Raw genomic sequence first — 20,884 nt, forward strand, 5'->3', positions numbered from 1 at the left:
ATGTATAAATTAACTTTGCATTCATGTCTCTGTATCTGCATTTATATTTTTTCATATTTATATCTATGTGTATGAACATACACATATACTGATCAGATCTGATTCTTAAATTTCCGGCAGGTCAGACAAATTAGAATTATTCATTACTGAAAGTAGGAAAATTGAAGTGTTCTCCATTTACTTTCCATCAAAGCGTAAGTTTCAAAATCTGGGCAAAGTTAAAACTCCTGATATTTTTTTATCCCAACCTTTCAGGCCTCGCAGTGAGTTTGAGGTGAAAACAACCCACCAAAAATCCCACAAACCTCTACTTTTGAAGCTGTCACAATAAATAGGAACTATATAATAATTGTTCTACATATGCATATGACTCAAATCTGGATCTAGAGGGGTTCGAAATAGTTCGAAATTGTTTTTTCATCTCTTTAAGCTGATCCATAAAATACATGTATTTTTCATTGCTTTCCAAATCTGAGTCACTGTTCTTGTTCTCAATTGTAGTTAATTTTTCTTGCACCAAGTTTTCTAAATCTGGTATAATTTCTGGTTTTCTTATACAAATTAGAAAGGGTATAGGAGGCTGCAGTTGTTTTTTTCAGAGTCTCTTCACTACTGTGATGGGTCAAATGTCATTGTTCCCACTGTAGAAAAGATCTGGCAGCTGGATCCTTGGTCCACCCTCACCATGCCACTGAATCTTCAGTGTTAAGAAATAACAGCAATTGAAATAATAATAATAATAACCTAGAAGGTGGAATTACATGTCTTGAAAGTAAGCTTGTTACAGTATTTGAGGAAAAAAAAAATCCACTCCTCCCTTTGCTCCCCTCGTGTGTTTATCGTGTTCCCAGAAATATTTTGGATGGATGCAAAAAATCCCCTGGAAACAGGTTCCTCCATTTTGGCAGCGGTTCTTGCTCAGAGGCTACAGCCAGAAACAAGCAGTAAATTTGCTGAGCAAATAAGGCACCTACTCTAGCTGCAGACAGACAGGCCACCAATTTAATCCTGATGCTTTTATAATTTGTTTTGGTTGCCTATTGCAAAGATTCTACACAGTTATTCTGACTTGTTAGCACATGCAAAAGGTCAAAAACTAAATTAAGCAGCATTCTCATAACTTTTAATTAATCTTTCATTAACAGATACAGTTGCCTTCAGGCTTTTGTTGTTCCTGTGCTTAATCAGAGACTAAAGTTTGTAGAGGCACTCATTCAAGGATTTGACCTTTCATATGTTCTTTAAAAGTTGCTTTCTTTGATCTAGTTTTCTGGCTACCAAGTCTGGAAAAGAAATGCAAACCCTGGTGTCTGAACAGGCGACTGCAGCTCTCAATGAGATTCATTCTGGGAGAAATGGGTCTGGATTCTTAATAAAAACGGAGCAAGTAGGAAAACGGCACCAAGAAGGAAACCCTCTTTTCTACCAATGTTTTGGGAGATGGTTCAGATAGTGAAGAGAAACAAATGTCACGGGTATCCAGGGAACAGGTATTGCATGTACAGAATCATAGAACCATGGAATCATAGAATCAGCTGGGTTGGAAGGGACCTCCAAAATCATCAAGTCCAACCCTTGAACCAACCCCGCCGTGGTTCCCAGCCCATGGCACTGATGCCACATCCAGTCTGTCCTTAAACACCTCCAGGGATGGAGAATCCACCACTTCCCTGGGCAGCCCATTCCAATGGCTGAGCACCCTCTCTGCAAAGAAATTCTTTCTAATATCCAACCTAAACCTCCCCTGGCACAGCTGAAGACCCTGAGCCCTCTTGTCTTGCTGAGAGTTGCCTGGGAAAAGAGACCAACCCCCCCCGGCTCCCCCCTCCTGTCAGGGAGTTGCAGAGAGTGAGGAGGTCTCCCCTGAGCCTCCTCTTCTCCAGGCTGAACAGCCCCAGCTCCCTCAGCCTCTCCTCACAGCACTTGTGCTCCAGTCCCTTCCCCAGCCTCGTTGCTCTCCTCTGGACCTGCTCCAGGACCTCAATGTCCTTCCTGAGCTGAGGGCCCAGAGCTGGACACAGCACTCCAGGGGTGGCCTCACCAGTGCTGAGTCCAGGGCAAGAATCACTTCCCTGGACCTGTTGGCCACACTGTTCCTGCTCCAGGCCAGGATCCATTGGCCTTCTTGGTCACCTGGGCACACAGCTGAAGCTGGTAACACACATCTTACTTCAAATCAGTTCTCTATACTCTCCATGGGAGCTGGGGGAAATGAGGGAACACAAAAGGAACACTTCAGCTCTCTCTGAAGCAGGGCTTTCAGCATAGATCCTTTCATAGTCCCATGGCAACTAAAGTGCTCAGCCACGATAACAGCACCGAGGGCAGGCTGAGGGAGACATGGCTGTTACTGCTATTTTCCTTTTCTCCTCTGGAAACTTAGAATTAAAAATTTAGAATTTTAGAAATTCCCCTTTCCCCCAGGTGAGGGGAAGAGGTGAATTTATAGATGGCAATAACCAGTGCTGCTGACACATGTCCAGGGGCGTTTTGAGATTGGCATTTCAGGTTCCACGAGTGAAACACGGGCAGTTGCTCTTTACACACCAGCATCTTGAGTCTGGAGCTGCCCTTACATCTCAAAACCAGGACCACGAGGTGAAAAGTGTTTTTCTGATCAGGCACCACCTAGTGCTTACTTGACTATACAGTATAAAGTTCTTGCATCACCTGTGAAGTGGAGAGGGTTTGTCACAAGCTTCTGAACCCACCCTCTACATTTGCTTCCTGTTTGTTGTTGTTTCTTTTTTTTTAATCATCAGCCCTTTCTGACTTTCCACACCAATTTTCGAAAGCAATGAAACCGTGATGTGCCACTTCCCATTTTTTCCCGTAGGACCAACATATTCCAAGCAATCCAGTGGCTCTTTTAGCCGGCGCTTTCCACAACATCAGGAGCGCAGCAGAGTGCTCTGGGTCCATGAAAGGCTTGCTGATGGCCTTGCCGATGGCTCCTGCATCTAAAACACACATGAGCTTCTCTATCACTTTGTAAAATTAAAGCTTTGATGCTCATTGCTTTTATAAGAAATAATTTTATGCTGTCAGGTTAGCTAAGGAGTGTCATGCGTTAATCTCGTGTTTTAATTGTTCCCAAGAATGTCGCTATCCCTTTTTAATTTATATGTTTAAAAGGTGCTTCACAGATTCAAGGACTCCCCGCTATTTGCCAAAGGAAGCCACACTCCGGTGTCAAGGTCCTTTGCCCGGGGGCTGCACATTTGCATTAATATGTAGGGCTTTTGTTTGTCTGTTTGGTTTTGGCTAATGTACCTATCAGGATGTACCAACACCATTCTATCATGACCTTCCTGCCCTTTCTCCCCCTTTCCTCTGGAAACACCCTCACAGTGGATGTGAAAAATCAACTTATATGCTCGTGTGATGAACAATTCACCACGTGTTAACTCGATAAAAGGCAAGACGTCAGAAGGGTTCCTCTTTTTCCTTCTGGAAAAGAGATTATTCATTTCTTCAAGAGGAACATTTAAAGGCGTGCTCTGATTTTCCTGGTTTGGGGGATTGTTGCAGTTTTCCCTTTGCACCTTTCAAATTAAAAAGGGATAGCGACATTTTCGGGAACAATTAAAACACAAGATTAACATATGACGCTACTTAGCTAACCTGACAGCATAAAATTATTTGTTATTAAAGCAATGAGCATCAAAGCTTTAATTTTAGGAAGTGATACAGAAGCTCATGTGTGTTTTAGATCTTGTGTTAGCTGTTTTTCTTCCTGCTTCACGGTGTAATCCAGCATTATTACACAGGTTCAGGAGATGGAATGGTAAAATAAAAGACATAGGAATGTCTAAATTCTTATTTTTTTTATTAGCAGGAAGAGTAACAAGGGATCAGGACACACACTATGGATCCTGAACAATGGGTGGACACCACAAACAGATTCTTCTCACTCTGAAAACTCAGTTGGATGTCCTGCATCTTTCATCATGCAAGGGAGTGTGGACCTCTGAAGAGGCCAAAGAGAGCAACACTGCTGAAAATCCTAATCCTACAAACATGAGAACAATGTCACTCAAAAGAGTAACCCCTTTTCATGCTTGAAGATGTCTGAAAGTTGAGACAGTAGTTAATTTTATGCCAGTTGTCTACAGAAGGGGATGGAACAGTATTTTCTTTGCTTGATAGGGCTACTGCCCATTAAAAACAATAACAAAACCAACAAAAATAAAACCAACAAACAAAGAATCCCCCCAAAACAAGCCAAGAAATAAAGGTTGTGTCTTACTTGTTTCAAACTGGTGCATCCATAAAGGTATTGGTGCAATGCAAACATAAAGATATGTGAATAATGAATTCAAGAAAAACTTATTAAATCATGGCATGAAGTTAGTGAAATCTGATTGAAACTATAGTTTTGGAACGTATGTGTGGAAGCGAAGTAATCCATTGTCTGTGGACAACACAGGTATTATGGGAAGAGTGATTTGCTTCCCTGTTTGTAAATAACTACGAGAAAAAGAAGTGTGAAGGTACAACATACAAGAATTTACTAAAGAAAACTGACAGTAGGTTTTTTTTCTGTAAGCAGTATCAAACATTTTAAAACCCTGCAATTTTGTTATTTCAGAAAAGTACTTTCTCGCCTAAAAACCTTTGCATGTTTTCTCTCTGGTCTGCCTGTTTTTCACTCCTTTCTTTGCACGTGAAGTTCCTCTACCGTAACTTCACGCTGCCGGGTACACGAAAAAAGAATTAGTTTGACAGGGAAGTTTTAGTGAAATATAGAAATGAAAGTGAAGTCATTTCTCTGCTTATCATCCAAGAAAAAAAAGGTGTATTTCACTCTCCGAGCTTTAACACCGCACTCCCTGCAGCAAAGTCATTTACAGATGATCAACACCTTTCTACCCTTGGCTCTCATTTCCCTACCTGAACTCCCTTCATTAACCCAGCAATTTGCAATGGCATTGGGTGGTGGATTTATCACAGGACCTGCTCTAAACGGGTCTCTGGGGGCAACAGAGCCACAAGTAAATTGAATTTCCCACGTGAAAGCCTCTTTTTCTTTTTTCCCTTTTTCCTTTTCTCTTGTCTTAAAATGTAGTATCATTGCCGTGACTCAGGTCAGGTTAATGACATAAATATAGAGCCTGATGATCAACCTACTATAATCTCTAGAATAAATCGTGAATAGATTTGAAAGGTAATATTTTATACTCGATTCTCCTCTACAAATTTCTATTTCCTGTGTGGCTTTTCGGTTTAGAGTAGATTTTTTATGTTACATGCAATATTTTTGAGATTGGTTTATTTTTGCTTGAGAAGATTTGGGTCTAAATATCACTGTTCTGGGAGGTGTGAAAAGGAATTTTGAGCCTAGTCCGTTGTGATCTAATCTTAACCAAAATGACATTATGTGCCAAAATTTACCTTGCTTTAGCTAAACAAATGTCACTAAGCCAGTGCAAGTGTGTGTGGAAAGAATCACGATAAAAACTATTACCTTTCTGGATATTTAAAAGCTTATGCCTTTCATGTATCACTTGCAGCAATGCCAGATCTCCACCTTTTTGAGATAACTGGTTGGCCTCACCACAGAACTTTCAGCTGACTAATGCCTGAGCCTTTTGTCTTAACTTTGTTTGCAATCTGATTCTCTATACTCCTTTTTTCTTTTCTTTTTTTTTTTTTTTTTTCGTGGTTCGCTTGTCCAAAAACTGTTCTGCACTCACAGAATATTTACTGAGTGAAGAATAGGATTGTTATGCGACCCTCTGGTACCAGGAATTTAGATTAACAGCAGATCGACTCACAAGGAAAAAGGCCGGTGGGCTTTATGTACAGGAACCGGTTTTTGTAAAGTACATTAAAAAAAATACTTTTTGTTTGCTGGACTTCGGAAACTTGACCAGAGACAAAGCCGGTGTCACAGAGTCCTGTTGATTGATTGGTTTTGTAGTTTTGGAGTTCCATTTAGAAAAAGCACCAATTCAAGACGCATAACGAGCAAGGAGAGTCTTTGCTCTACTGGACTGGTCTCCCAGAGCTATTCCTTGCCCCAAAACTGATGTTATCTCTTCCCACCAGATCTTCTGCACGCCCACACGCAAAGGGCTTTGAAACAATTACCACCCTTAACATCCTGGGACAATTTAAAGGAGAATAAGACTTGCAAATTGAAGCAGTGGTCATTTCTATCGGCTTTGATTTAGTTTAATGATTGCAAATAATAATTAGTAGTTGGCATTTGAACGCATTGTCATTGAAAGCTTCCCAGCGATTACAGCACATCCAGGTCATTTAGATGAACAGTTTCACCCATTCCAAGGCAAATGAGCAGGATTTGTGGCTGAAATCTGGGGCCTTAAGCGCGGCTTAAACTTTTGCATGCCTTGAATAATCCCGCTGGAAGTGATTCAGTGCAGTCTATCACATTTATCTCGTGTGAATTACTGTTTCACCACTTCACCTCTAGAGATTAAAATTCTGGCAGCACACATGACAGATGAATAATTTTTAGATCTAAAATTTTCTTTTTTTTTTATTCTTTACAACATCTATTTTTAATATTTAATTAAAAATTAGGATAAATATGCAGTTGCTGCAGTGAGCCCTGAGGAGTCCAGGGTCACCACAGGAATACTAAGTGCAAAATGAGCTTGTGTAGTTATCAGCCATTACTAGGAAGTTCAAAGTCCTTGATACGCTATTTGGATCAAAGCTTATTATTTTCTCTGTCATTTCTTTAAAGTTTGATTTTTCCCAAGTTTTATTAGTAAAAAATTTATATTCTCCAAGTATATTCTTAGAAAACTTCATGCAAGATCAGGTCGTTGAAGATTGTTTTGAAATACTAACAACTGTTTTAAAATTTCTTTTATAAATAAATGAAAAGTAAAATCTCGAAGATAAATTTGTGTTGGGTTTTTTTTTCTGCTTTCATGTTAAAATAAAAATAATTTTTTACTTTCAAATTAAATGCTCTCACTTCTGATTTCTTTTTTATTTTCCTACAAGGCAAAAGTGAAAGGCTATGCTTTTGGGTAGGTGCAGTAAATGTTTATTTTTAAATAATGTGGGCAGCGGGGTGTGTGTGTATATAAGGGTGAAGTGCCTGGAAACAACAGGGCAGTTAGCACAAAAACAGTTGGAGTTTGTAATTTTTGGGTCTTAACATTATCTTACCCTTTGCCCAGCTCTGTGAAATAAACGTGGTTTCTCAGGAGCAAAGATTAAATTTCAATAACTTTAGAACAGAATAGTAAACACATTAATTTTTTTCCCAGTTATATCAATATAAATAACATATATAAATATATATTTATACATAAACATATATTAAAACATATATTTATATATAAAATATATAAATATATATATAAAAATATATATTTTGCAGTCTTTCTCCTGCTGGTGTGTTTGTATGCAGGGGTATGATGAAATCTAGTGTTCCTATAGTGATTGAAACCCCTCAGCTACATTCTAATCATAACAGCATAAATAAGGTGAGTAAAGGGGGTAAAATTGCACCTCTTCCAAAGATACAATTCAGAAAGTGCTGATGTTTCTCTACCTGCATGTTGTTTCATATGTCTGTTGTTTGGTTCCCCTTTTGTTACACAGAGATGAAGGTATTACCTTGCAACAGAGAAATGTTATGAGCCCACATTAATTCATAAACATGATGAGTTGCATAAAGGTGTTCATAAGCATATTGCTGAGAAAGTGGTGTCATAAATGGCTTCAGGATAATGGGCCTGCTCTCTAATGGATGAAACCATTTTCAAAGCAGTCGCTGGGATTATGTTTTTCATCTTTTTGATACACACATTATGCCAGGAAAATGCATCTCTCCGGGTCTTGTGAAGATCACGGATAATCCTCTTCTCCATAAGCTGGTGGAAATTTCACCTGAGTCACTGTTGTCAAATATCAGCTCATATCCCACATTTGGCCAGAGATAATTTACAGACCTGCAGGCACATTTTGTGCAGCCCAGTGGCACCATTATCCACTCATTCCCGGGTGTGTTTTTTGAAGGAAATGAAGGCTCCCAGGATGCTTGAGACATTCGGGCTTCAAGAGCAGAAGACAAAAATTTAAAAGGCTGGAGGTGTCTAAGTGCAGGTTCTTTGTGCTAGGAAAGTTCATGGTCAAGGTAAGCAAAAGAAAACAACAGCAAAAAAATCAGATATCAAGGTTAAAATTGACAGGTAAAATTATAATTGGAAGTTATGTTAATACTTAAAATATATCCTTATGATTCTTCCTGTTGTCAAACTTTAGGGAACTGGGAAAATCTCCCTTCAATGGGGTTAATTAAGGGGAGATTCTCTATGTGCATACTTAGGAATCTCTTTCTTTTTTTTTCAGGTTTGGCTTATACTGCAGATGTCTGTTGACACTTGTGATTCTTTGATCCAAGGGGACTTTGTGATCAGAAAAAACAACACATCCAAAGAAAGGAGGTGGTATATTCAAATCTGTACAAGGCCCCACTTTGCAAAACCGAACGTGGGTGCTAGTATACTGTTTTCTTCTTGGAGTATGTCTGTTATAAATTCAGATAACCCCCATGTGATTCCTTATGGTGTACCACACTGCCATAGTAGGTATGCCTTGATCTGTTACTGGCATTGCCCATTCAAACAAATATAAATTAAATCTTACTGGTTGGTGCTTAGAAAAAAATCCATTTTTCAGTCAAGTTCAAGATGAGGATACAATGCCATGTTTTTCAAGGGCTGCCCATTTTAAGGAGAGGTCATGCATGGGACCGACACAAATAAAATGATAGTTAATTTCTCATTAGAGATGTCAAATGGACAATAGCTTTAGGGCTTAATTATGTTCTGCAGAAGCAGATGAGAGTGGAGAAGAGCAATCAGTTAAGTTTTTTCCTACCCAGTCATGTTTTATCGCAGAAATGTTAATGAATTCCTCTTTTTAAAGTCCTTTGGGACTCCCAGCTTGCTCCTGCTGTTTCTGAAACAAATAGTTTGGTATTTCAAAGTCTAGATATAAGGACTCTCTTCTGAGTTGTTTTGAGACAGATTTTTTTCTGTACTCTGTGTTACAATTTGACCCCACAAATGCTTACACTGGTGATCTGAAAATGTTCAGGCACTACCCCACACTGCAGCTCTACACCGTGAGTGACCCCTCCTGATGCTTCTGCACAGAGCCTTTGTCACCCTGAGCAGTCTCTTCTCTCACAAATAAAAGAATGCAGGAGAGTACCCACACATCCAGTATAAGGCACTGTTGCCTTCACCTCTTGTTTGTGAGGCTGACAGAGAAGTGATTAAATATCTTTCTGCAAGGTTGTGGGACACGGCACACCGGCCACACACAAAAGTCTTACACACAGTCTGAAAGAATCATAGAATCAGCTGGGTTGGAAGGGACCTCCGAGATCATCAAGTCCAACCCTTGATCCAACCCCGCCGTGGTTCCCAGCCCATGGCACTGATGCCACATCCAGTCTCACCTTAAAAACCTCCAGGGACAGGGAATCCACCACTTCCCTGGGCAGCCCATTCCAATGGCTGAGCACCCTCTCTGCAAAGAAATTCTTTCTAATCTCCAACCTAAACCTCCCCTGGCACAGCTGAAGACCCTGAGCCCTCTTGTCTTGCTGAGAGTTGCCTGGGAAAAGAGACCAACCCCCCCTGGCTCCCCCCTCCTGTCAGGGAGTTGCAGAGAGTGAGGAGGTCTCCCCTGAGCCTCCTCTTCTCCAGGCTGAACAGCCCCAGCTCCCTCAGCCTCTCCTCACAGCACTTGTGCTCCAGTCCCTTCCCCAGCCTCGTTGCTCTCCTCTGGACCTGCTCCAGCCCCTCAATGTCCTTCCTGAGCTGAGGGCCCAGAACTGGACACAGCACTCCAGGGGTGGCCTCACCAGCGCTGAGTCCAGGGCAAGAATCACTTCCCTGGACCTGTTGGCCACACTGTTCCTGCTCCAGGCCAGGATCCATTGGCCTTCTTGGCCACCTGGGCACACTCTGGCTCCTGTTCAGCCTCCTGTCCATCCCCACTCCCAGCTCCCTTCCTGCCTGGCTGCTCTCCAGCCACTCTGTCCCAGCCCGTGGGGCTGCAGGGGGTTGTTGTGGCCAAAGTTCAGGACCCGGCACTTGGCCTGGTTGAACCTCATCCCCTTGGAATCAGCCCATGGATCCAGCCTGTCCAGGTCCCTCTGCAGAGCCCTCCTGCCTTCCAGCTGATACACACTCCCCCCCCAGCCTGGTGTCATCTGCAAATTTGCTGATGGTGGACTCAATCCCCTCATCTAAATCATCAATAAAGATATTAAACAGGACTGGGCCCAACACTGATCCCTGGGGACACCACTAGTGACCGGATCCCAACTGGATGCAGCTCCATCCCCACCACTCTCTGGGCCTGGCCCTCCATCCCTCCATTCCAAAGGACAGTGTGGAGGAGATCTCACTAAGAGCCCGTGTGAAAATGCTACAGTGGGAACTTTTTCCTCCGTGTGCTTTGTGCAGTGTCACAGCACATCCATAATTGAGGTTTGCAGGTCGTTCCTTCAGGGGTTAATTATACACTGCTACAAGAGGCAGAGGTAAGAACGTTTGTCTGAATTCTCACAGTATAAACCTCAACCACAAACATGGTCTCTCCATCGTTGTCTTGAAGTTTTATACCTATTTCCCTGGTATATTAACTCGACCTTGTTTATATTTATGGCTTTCTTCTGTTTTTTCTCATCTTGCCTGTTCTGATGCCTCCAGTCTGTGCACTTCATCCCCGACCACATGTGTTCAGAAAATGGGTATTAGTGGGTCTGACAATGAAATATATCTCTTGGTGTTATATTTAGAGAATAAGCATAGAGAAATCTCTTAAATGTCAACAGTATATTTAAAACTACCTAAATATCACTAACACACAGAATCTTTACAGCAGTTAAGATCCCATGAGAAGACTTCTGAAGCCCTTACTGACATATTCAACTTTGAACAACAATCAAGAATTCTGCTTATTATTCTGCTTATTAATATTGATAATAGTTGTCTATATTTCCACAACTGTGAAAAGGAAAACATTTTCTTTGGGACTGGTCATGCAGCCACTATTTCTTTTGCTCTTCTCACCCACACTGAGGGCACGTGATCCTGTTCTGTGCCAGTCCTACCCACCTTCAGGAGTTTTCAGTGTTTGGACAAGGTGCCTGTAAATTTGTCTCTTTCTACATTACAGTTTTCCAACATTGTCCACAAAGACTTTGTGACTCCAGATACTCCCACACTGCTCTCATGCCCTCTCCAGCACATGCAAAGACAACTTTGTGCTACTTTGATTCACAGGCAGAGGGTTGTCCTTGTCTCTGTTTCATTCAAGGAGAGATTTCATGAATGGTGTTCTGCTGCTACATCTCCAGGTGAGACTGGTCTAAGTTTCCATTTGGCCTTTCTGACCTAGAACTGCTATTTCTGCAGGTGTCTCAGCTCTTCATCACTACCTGAGTCTTTCCTGTAAATAGGTTCCAGGTGACAACATCCTCATGTATCACTTCCCAAGTCGGAAAGGTCCAGACATACAGATTGCCTAAATTTAAATCCCCTGCTCCTCTTCTTCTTCTATTAGTTGAGTCAGAGTAGCATCTGCATCCCTATGAAACAGCAGAGTCAAAGCCAGCCACCTGCATTACTGCAAAGACATTTGCCATCTGCTTCTTATTAAGAACTGTCAAATTCACATCACCCAGATCTGTGTCTTCGCCGCCAGAGAGGCTGTTCAGAAATGGCACTGAAAAAATAATGAATCCCAAGAAGATAATCAGAGGAATGTGTTAGTTTTACTCGTCCTATAATTTTTATAGTTTTTTGTAGATGTGCTACAATTGAGAGGAGAAAAATGACAAGTGATGGCTTTCCCATCCTGAGACTTCCACCCATAGTCCAAACCAGTTTATATGAACACAGGTAGAATGGCAAAGAGGCAAAGGATTTCCTAGGAAAATAAGTTGTGGTGGGTGCTGCTATGCTTAACCATTCTGTTATTTTCTGCAAGTGAGAAAAGTAGATTTATGTAATATTGCCATGAAGCCACAGCCTTAATGACACTGTCTTGGTATCAAACAGATCAATAAATCATCCTCCTACAGCCACACAGTAGAAACACTCAGAAATGTGAAGGAGAGAGGACCCTGATAAACCACCAAAGAACCAAAGCAGGGTCAGCTTGACCTTGCTGAGGAGTTCAGCTAATTTTCCTCTGAAATTCAGAAGGTTGCAGTTCAAAGACTTGTTGGAAGATGGGAGTATGTCCATGAGCCCTGATGGAGATCAGAAGAGAGGGACTGTAGTTTGGTGAGCACAGCCAGGTAGTCACCTGCTAAAACTGAGCTTTGGGGAAATGCTTTGGAGTCCAGGAAGGAGATAACTGTGCAGAGACTTGCAGAGAGAGCAACATTCAGAAAAAAATAGAAATAGAAGAGGTTCTAGGTTAAAAAGGTCAAATGGAAACTTACACCAGTCTCAGCCTGGAGATGAAGCAGCAGAACACTAGTCATGGAATCACTCCTTGAATGAACCTTCCACTGAAATGGTTTAACAGTCCCAAGTGACTCAAATGCATGAATAAGCCACAATCACTTTTCTCTGTCTTGCTTCTGCATTGATTGGGATCATGTTCAGTTTAACCTGTTCCTCTTCATCCGACATCAAAAAGTGGGTGGAGACGAAGCAGGTCCTCTCTCAGAGGAGAAACTGGCACCAGGGGGTGGTGTAATTTGGGTTGTAATACTAGGAAGCTTCTAGTCATTCATTTGTGGTGTTCTTCACTCATTGCCTCCTAAAGTGAGTTCCCAGTCATGTTTAACATGGCAATTAATGGGGATTAGAGTCTTCTAAGGAGGTAGATTGTGTCAGAACATTCTGCTGTGTCACCATCCTTATTACTAAACTATCATGGGGATAGTACATCGTACATCCCCTATTTGACTAAAAGCTGCTGTTTACCCATTAATGAAAATCAACTGATAGGTGAGCTGACAACTTCTATGAAGAGGGAATAAAATGAAAGTGAAGAAAGCGGCCTCTGAAACCCGAAAGACTACAGTAATAAATTGTTAATAATAATAATGGGTGATCTCAGCCCAGAGTTTTCAAACAGCCTGAGCCTCTGTTTGGGCTTTTGTCATATCAAAATGCTTGGAAGGGAAGAAGGGCAGTGTGGGTCCTTGCCTGTAAGGGCTGTAAGGCTGCTGTGTCCCACTTCAAGAAGCTGTGACACTTGTGGGAAATCCTGCAGGTCCTCTTCCATCAGCTTCCTGATGGAAAGTATATATAAATTATAATGATACAGAGATTTTTTATGTAACTGAGAGGTTTAGCAGAGCTGGCTTCCTTTTACACATTGCTTGTATACACACATGCTCCATTTCAGGCCAGCAAATTTGTTTTTTCACAACTGGATTTACATACAATAAAAGAGTTGAGTTGTTTTTTTGGGGGCAATCTTTCACTCCTGAGAGCTGTTCTCTTCAGGTAAAGCAAAGTCTCCTGCAGATCCTTAGCACTGTGAAGTTGAGGAGCTTTATTTCCATTTTCTTGAAAAAAATATTACTCTTGAGCAGAAATAGATTATAAAGGAGGAGATCAATGTCATCACAATCATGAAAGTAATTTGTGGTGTCCATAACCTATGTGTAAAGAAGGATTATTTGGTTGAATATAACAGTCTCTGACCTGAGGTGACCACTTTCTTGCATAATCCATTTGTGTTGGATGAATAAATGCTTTGTACAGAGGATGCCCAAAACTAAGAGCTTCCAGATAAACAGTTCCACAGAAAGTCTTAAAAAAAAATCACCCTGTATCAATTTTCATAAAGGATTGTTAAACTCCATGTTGCATGTATGCTGGGTTTTTCTTGGAAGTTGTTTTGCCATCAGAGATCTGGAGGGCTTAGATTGCAAAACAGCAAAGGGAAAAAGGTGTTTCTCCCCCATCTAAGCATGGGAATGAAAAGTGGCTTTAAAGAGAACTGAAGAACTTGGCCAGGACAGATTTGCGACTTGTGTGATTGTAATAGAGATTGTTGTTTTCTGCAAAACAATGAATGGAGTAAATCATAGTTTAATGAATGAACCAAAGCCATACACACCAAAAGTTTGCAATATTTTGGCCCTTTTGCATGGGTTTTGATTGTGTTTGGCAAACAAGCTGTATTTTCTGGTTGCAATTATAATCAAGCAACACCACAGACCAGTTACGTGCCCTAAAACACAACCTGCCTTATTTTCCCTATCAGTGAAAGAATCAGGCAATAATTCTCATTTCAAACGCTCTGAGACCCATTAACAAAATTCACCATCTGAATTTTAGGTACGTGCTGCTGTTTGGTAGCTGGGATTATTTTTTTTTTAAAGTATTTGGAACAGTTGTTAACAAAATACTTTTTCATTGAAACAAGTTGGGGAGTTAGCACGTTAAATAGCTTGGATATGGGTGGGGTGGAGCTTTCCTTAGATAGCCTCCCGTGTGAGCAGGGAGAGAATAACACCAGGGAGCAGATCTAGCCATAAACCATCTGAACAAAAATATAGGTATGTTATATATATATAACTGGATGTGTTCTCTGACTGGCTTCACTGCACAGCCTCCCCAGCAGCTCTGTCAGAGCAAGGAGGGAGGTGAGCAGGCGAGAGGAGAGGGCAAGGCTCGTGGCAGCTGGTGGTTGCCTGCTCGCTGTTTGTTGAATTGCAGACCATGAATCACCCCGTGAGCCTCTGTGGAGGAATTTTCAGGAAAAGGCTGGTCTTCTGTATCACACTGGATCAGGAACAGTGTGGCCAACAGGTCCAGGGAAGTGATTCTTGCCCTGGACTCAGCCCTGGTGAGGCCACCCCTGGAGTGCTGTGTCCACTTCTGGGTCCCTCAGTTCAGGAAGGACATTGAGGGGCTGGAGCAGGTCCAGAGGAGAGCAACGAGGCTGGGGAAGGGACTGGAGCACAAGTGCTGTGAGGAGAGGCTGAGGGAGCTGGGGCTGTTCAGCCTGGAGAAGAGGAGGCTCAGGGGAGACCTCCTCACTCTCTGCAACTCCCTGACAGGAGGGGGGAGCCAGGGGGGGTTGGTCTCTTTTCCCAGGCAACTCTCAGCAAGACAAGAGGACTCAGGGTCTTCAGCTGTGCCAGGGGAGGTTTAGGTTGGAGATTAGGAAGAATTTCTTTACAGAGAGGGTGATCAGCCATTGGAATGGGCTGCCCAGGGAAGTGGTGGATTCTCCATCCCTGGAGGTGTTTAAGGTGAGACTGGATGTGGCATCAGTGCCATGGGCTGGGAACCACAGCGGGGTTGGATCAAGGGTTGGACTTGATGATCTCAGAGATCCCTTCCAACCCAGCTGATTCTATGATTCTATGATTCTGGCTCTTCTGGCCCTCCAGGATTTCCATTGGGTGAAGTGAAACCTCAGGGATCAAAGCAAAGCTCTCCTTTGAAAATCCTGCAGTGCACAAGTGACTGGGCATGGAGCCAGCAGGACTCCCTTCCTGAGGGCCTGGGCTGTGCTGTGGAGCATCCTCGTGAGTTCAGCTGCTCCCTTTGACACTGTGCATCATCTGGGATGAAAGGTCTCTGCACCCCCACAGGTCAGCAGGTCCCCAGGGGCTGAAAAAAACCCCTTGTGTTTCTAACTCGCTGGTCCTCGTTAATGTGACAGCTTTTGGGCTGTTGTGTTATTTGATGAGGGCCAAATAAGTGTGCCTGGGGCTTCTGGTACCATTTCTGTGTGCAAACACGTGCATGTGCAGCTCTAGTGAGCACTGAGGAACCATTTGCAGAGCTCCTCTTTTGGTTGGAACTGATTCAGTTCATGGGACCATTCCACAGCCCACAGAGTCCCGCTGCTCCTGCCTTGGACACAGCTGATCCTCATTTTTGAAGCTGCTCTCTGTGGGTAAAAAAGCTGCCCCAGGATTTTACCTATAATAACCTGCAAACCATACAAGGATTATGTGTGCTGATTTCAGTTTGCTGTTCTTTTTCAATAGATTACCCCTACCTTTGCTTTAGAACATGATCTGATTCATGAAACATATTCTGACAATAGGATTTAATCTCGGTAAATCAAGTCAAACAGAGATTGCATTTTTTTTCCAGTTGGTTTCTGCTCTAAACTTTCTAATTCCATTAACCTTAAACATCATATGAAGTTTCATTCACAGCACTTGGACATTAAATGAACCATTAGTTAGTGTGGGATTAGAGCAGCATCAAAGCCCTCATAGATTTTCAGCATTATGCAAAACCTCTCATTTTCTTTTTGACTTAGAGCACCATGAAGATGATAGGTTGTGTATAATAATTATACCAGCAATTTTTTTTCTTGTCCATAGGTAAGGCTGTGTCAGCATTTCTATTATAATCCCATAGTTTCAAAGGATTTTATTACTTGTCCATAAAAATTCGTTTTGGGATAGAATTTGGTATTAAACTCTCATCCTTGGATAAAGAGAAGAAAAACTATTTAAACACTGGGTGACTACTTCTTGCTTTTAGAGATCCTATGTGCATTTTAAAGCAGTCAGTCAGTGCCTGAAAATTCCCTGCCAGTTTTGCAATTCCAAACCAGCTCTTTTTTTTTTTTCTACAGGTTTCTATTAGTCTTCTTGGAGGATTTGTTCATTCTCCTTCCTGAAGCAGAGTCGGGACAAAGGGTCACAGATACAAAACACTCAAATCTCAGAGTAAACTTTGCCAGTGACCTCTGACACCAGGGCTACTGCATGGAATCCTCTGACACAGGAGAGTGGTGAGATCGTGAAGTGGAATATGTGCAAGGAGCGAGATGGGAATAAAAACAAGCCCCTGGAAAAGGTTCAGTGATTTTAAAGCAGCTACACCGACCTAGCACACTGTGTTCACTGAAAAGAAAATGGTTACAGATGAGGATGAAGAGCTGAGGGGTTTTTTTTAACTTCAGAGGAATGCCCTGGTGATGCTCACATTAGTAACATGTATCCTAGAAGGATGAATTGCCTCGGGAGAGTCGTGTAGGGCAGGCTGAGGATATCATACTTATTCATTAGAAAAAAGATGGTGTTGGCAGAAGAGATGTAAGAGATGTAAGTGGGGTATCTTGTGACAGCACTTTATAAACTGTCCCTGTACTGGGCTAACTCTCCAAATTGCTACCAGCAGCTATAGACAGCAGGTTGTCAACAGAGAATTACCCTGCAAATGTGAGGCATAAACCTAAAGAGCTGTGAGGTAGGTGTATCACAGCCTTCTTCTCTGGAGGCTCTCAGACAGAACATGTCTTTGGGTACTATGGTTTGATTTTCCCTTTTTACTGCAGGCACTGTGCTATCTTTGCTCTAATTACAGAGTCAGAAAATCACAGAATGACAGCATTATAGATTGACTGGGATTGGAAGGCGCCTTTAAGGGCCATCTAGTCCGACCCCTTTGCCGTGGGCAGGGGCATCTTCCAGTAGACCAGGTTACTCAAAGCCCTGTTCAACCTGACCTTGAACACTTCCAGTGATGGGGCATCCGCCACTGCTCTGGGCAACCTGTTCCAGTGCCTCACCCCACTCATCAGGAAAAAAAATGTTCATCATCACGTAGAATCTAAATCTACCCTCTTTCAGTTGAAAACCATTGCCCCCTGTCTTGTCACTACAGATCCTGGTAGAAAGTCTCCCTCCATATTTCTCGTAAGTCCCCTTTAATTATTAAAAAGCTGCAATGAGGTCTCCCTGGACCCTTTTCTTCCCCAGGCCACAGAGCCTCAACTCTCTCAGCCTGTCTTCATAGGAGATGTGCTCCAATCCTCTGACCACCTTTGTGGCCTTATTTTATCCCAAACTGAGTCCTCTTGATGCAAGAAGAGGGTGAATGCAGGACTTAGGGTCCAGATTTGTCTCTAAAATAATTTCTGATGAGCAGTTGCTGCAGATCATGTGTGGTTAAGGTACACATGGCTGAGCCAACCCCAGCAGTGATGTCTGGGAGAGGCTCCATGTGTCAAACTGGAAAGGTGGAAGGATGAGTTCAAAACAATAAAAGCCTGTGATCAGTGTTAGGCCATCAGCCAAATCTCCTCAATCCCCCTTCTGTTTAAGACATTTCCTCTTAATCTTCTTTAACTTCGCTCCCCAAATGTATCTATACTGCTTCTCCAAAGCTTGGAGAGAATCCAGTTACACGAATTCCCTTCACATGTGATGTGTTTTCCCACAGTTCTGGCACCTTCCATGGACCAGTTCAGGATGTTCTTATTTTTCAGATCTGTTTATTGGAAGAAACTGTCTGTGGATTTCAATTTTAGCTGAAGCACTGGGCTGCTGTGTATGTGGATCACATTATCTTTGTAGAGCAATTGGACCTTGACTTCGTACCCAACACAGGTACCGTGGCTGTTCCCTGACCCCTGGCTCTGGCCCATCTTTCTACTCCCTCTCCACTACTTCTGTCCTGTTTACACAGTGAACTCTGTGTGCCTGGGATTGTCTTTCACACTTCTTGTGTGTCATGGGATCAGAATCTCTGAGGTGCTCTATAGGCTTTTCTGGAGTGAAAACCAGCTCTTCTGTAGTTAACGCTGTGCCAAACACAGGGTGGGTAAACTTGGTGTTGAATGGTGGATTTATTTAACTTCTGACAACTTCAGGCACCTCAGAACTGGCCAATACATCATTCTCCTCTTCAGTGAACGTGGTCAGAAGCATGAGTAGGCACAGCTGCAGAGACATGAAGCGATTGTGCAGCAGGGAGCTCGTGGCCATCGTGCTCCACGCTGAAGGCAACCTGCTGGGTGATGCTGCACTGGTCTGCAGGATCATAGAATCATAGAATCAGCTGGGTTGGAAAGGACCTCCAAGATCATCAAGTCCAACCCTTGATCCAACATCACTGTGGTTCCCAGCCCATGGCACTGATGCCACATCCAGTCTCACCTTAAAAATCTCCAGGGACAGAGAATCCACCACTTCCCTGGGCAGCCCATTCCAATGGCTGAGCACCCTCTCTGCAAAGAAATTCTTCCTAATCTCCAACCTAAACCTCCCCTGGCACAGCTGAAGACCCCGAGCCCTCTTGTCTTGCTGAGAGTTGCCTGGGAAAAGAGACCAACCCCCCCCCGGCTCCCCCCTCCTGTCAGGGAGTTGCAGAGAGTGAGGAGGTCTCCCCTGAGCCTCCTCTTCTCCAGGCTGAACAGCCCCAGCTCCCTCAGCCTCTCCTCACAGCACTTGTGCTCCAGTCCCTTCCCCAGCCTTGTTGCTCTCCTCTGGACCTGCTCCAGGACCTCAATGTCCTTCCTGAGCTGAGGGCCCAGAAGTGGACACAGCACTCCAGGGGTGGCCTCACCAGCGCTGAGTCCAGGGCAGGAATCACTTCCCTGGACCTGTTGGCCACACTGTTCCTGCTCCAGGCCAGGATCCATTGGCCTTCTTGGCCACCTGGGCATACTCTGGCTCCTGTTCATCTCCCTGGTTTGTCCCTACCATTTTAACAGAAAGAAGTCTTGCCCTTTACCTGGCCTGTGTCAATTGTTCAGACTCCAAACCTGGCTGCAGTGGTTGGGTTATGCTTTTTTGCTCCTCTAATTAGAGAGCTCCAGAGAGGAGATCCTTGGTGAAGGGAGGACCTGGGTCAGGAAGGACTACTGAGTAAAGGACTGTATTTAAGCTGTCTCAGTTTGGGCTAAACTGCTCAGGATTCTGTTAAGTTCCTGACAGAGTCATTCTTCACAGCTGTCAGCCCTTATCTGTTCACCAGAAGGATCATTAATACAGCTGAAATGGAGCATCTGTCACTCCTGTGCTAACAACAGGCAGCATATTTCCCATAAATTCTGTTTAGAAGAAGCTGGGTTCAGATTATTTAGTGTTTGCTTCAGACAATGGTAAAACTTTACTACATTATGCTTTTGTCAGTGTTATGAGCTCTTTCAAAAAGTTCTGTGCCATACATTTGTACAGATAAAGTGATGTGCGTTTTCTTGCTACTGAGTGTCAGGATGAAGCAAAGGAATGGCAAAATAATGAAAGCTAGGAAGATGACCGAGTATGAACCACATTTTAATTGCACAGTTAATAAAAATAGGTTGGTATAACTCAAAATCTTTCGCTGCTACACTCAAAAACAATGTGAAAATCCGGATAGAAAAAAAAAAATCAAGACACAAAGTGTGTCTTTAAGGAGCTATTTCATAAATGCTTGAGTTACATCTAACCTATTTAGCTGAATACTGCACTCCTCTGAAACTTCATATTGGTGGGAAATAGTCTGAAGAGCATCCAAGCATCCTCTCTAACTGTAATGATTTTACAAAACCCAGCTTAGTTTGTCAGGTTTTAGCTGATGACTTTCCCAGTCCTGCAGTAAGGTTTCTCTAGTCCTTGTTATAATGTCATGGCTCATTTCTCAGTCTCACAGGTATTTCAATCTGTTTGTTTGTTTGTTTGGGTTTTTTTTTCTTATTTCCTCCTTTTAATTTCTCTTATAACCTTCAAGGTAAAGAATATATTTATATTTTTGGTTTGAAATTGCCAGAACCATTTTCATCTTGGAGTCTGCTCCAGCTTCTGACAAAGATTATTACTTGACATCTAGATTTGAATTTTCATGTTATCACACTCTATTTTTGCTGATTGACTCTAGATTATACCTGTTTCTTGGATATGTTTTCTGTTCTGGTTGGTAATTTACAAAAATCCTAGGTAGATTACCCCTGCAAAAGTGGTGGGTTTTGTATCAAAACATGTTGCTAGTATTTAGAAAAATGAAGATTACCTGGCCCGTAGTCCTGAATCTAATACTGTGGAGACTGAGCCTGAAATAATTCATCTAGACACTAGAGGTAAAATTGTAAAGCTCAGAGGAAAGTGGCTTAACTCTGGAAATTTATTTTCAGAACTCCTCTTGGCCTTGGGCTGGAATAGATGCAG

The sequence above is a fragment of the Neopelma chrysocephalum genome, unplaced genomic scaffold (assembly GCF_003984885.1).
Source record: "Neopelma chrysocephalum unplaced genomic scaffold, ASM398488v2 Primary Assembly neopelma1_97017, whole genome shotgun sequence".
NCBI classification, from domain to species: Eukaryota; Metazoa; Chordata; class Aves; order Passeriformes; family Pipridae; genus Neopelma; species Neopelma chrysocephalum.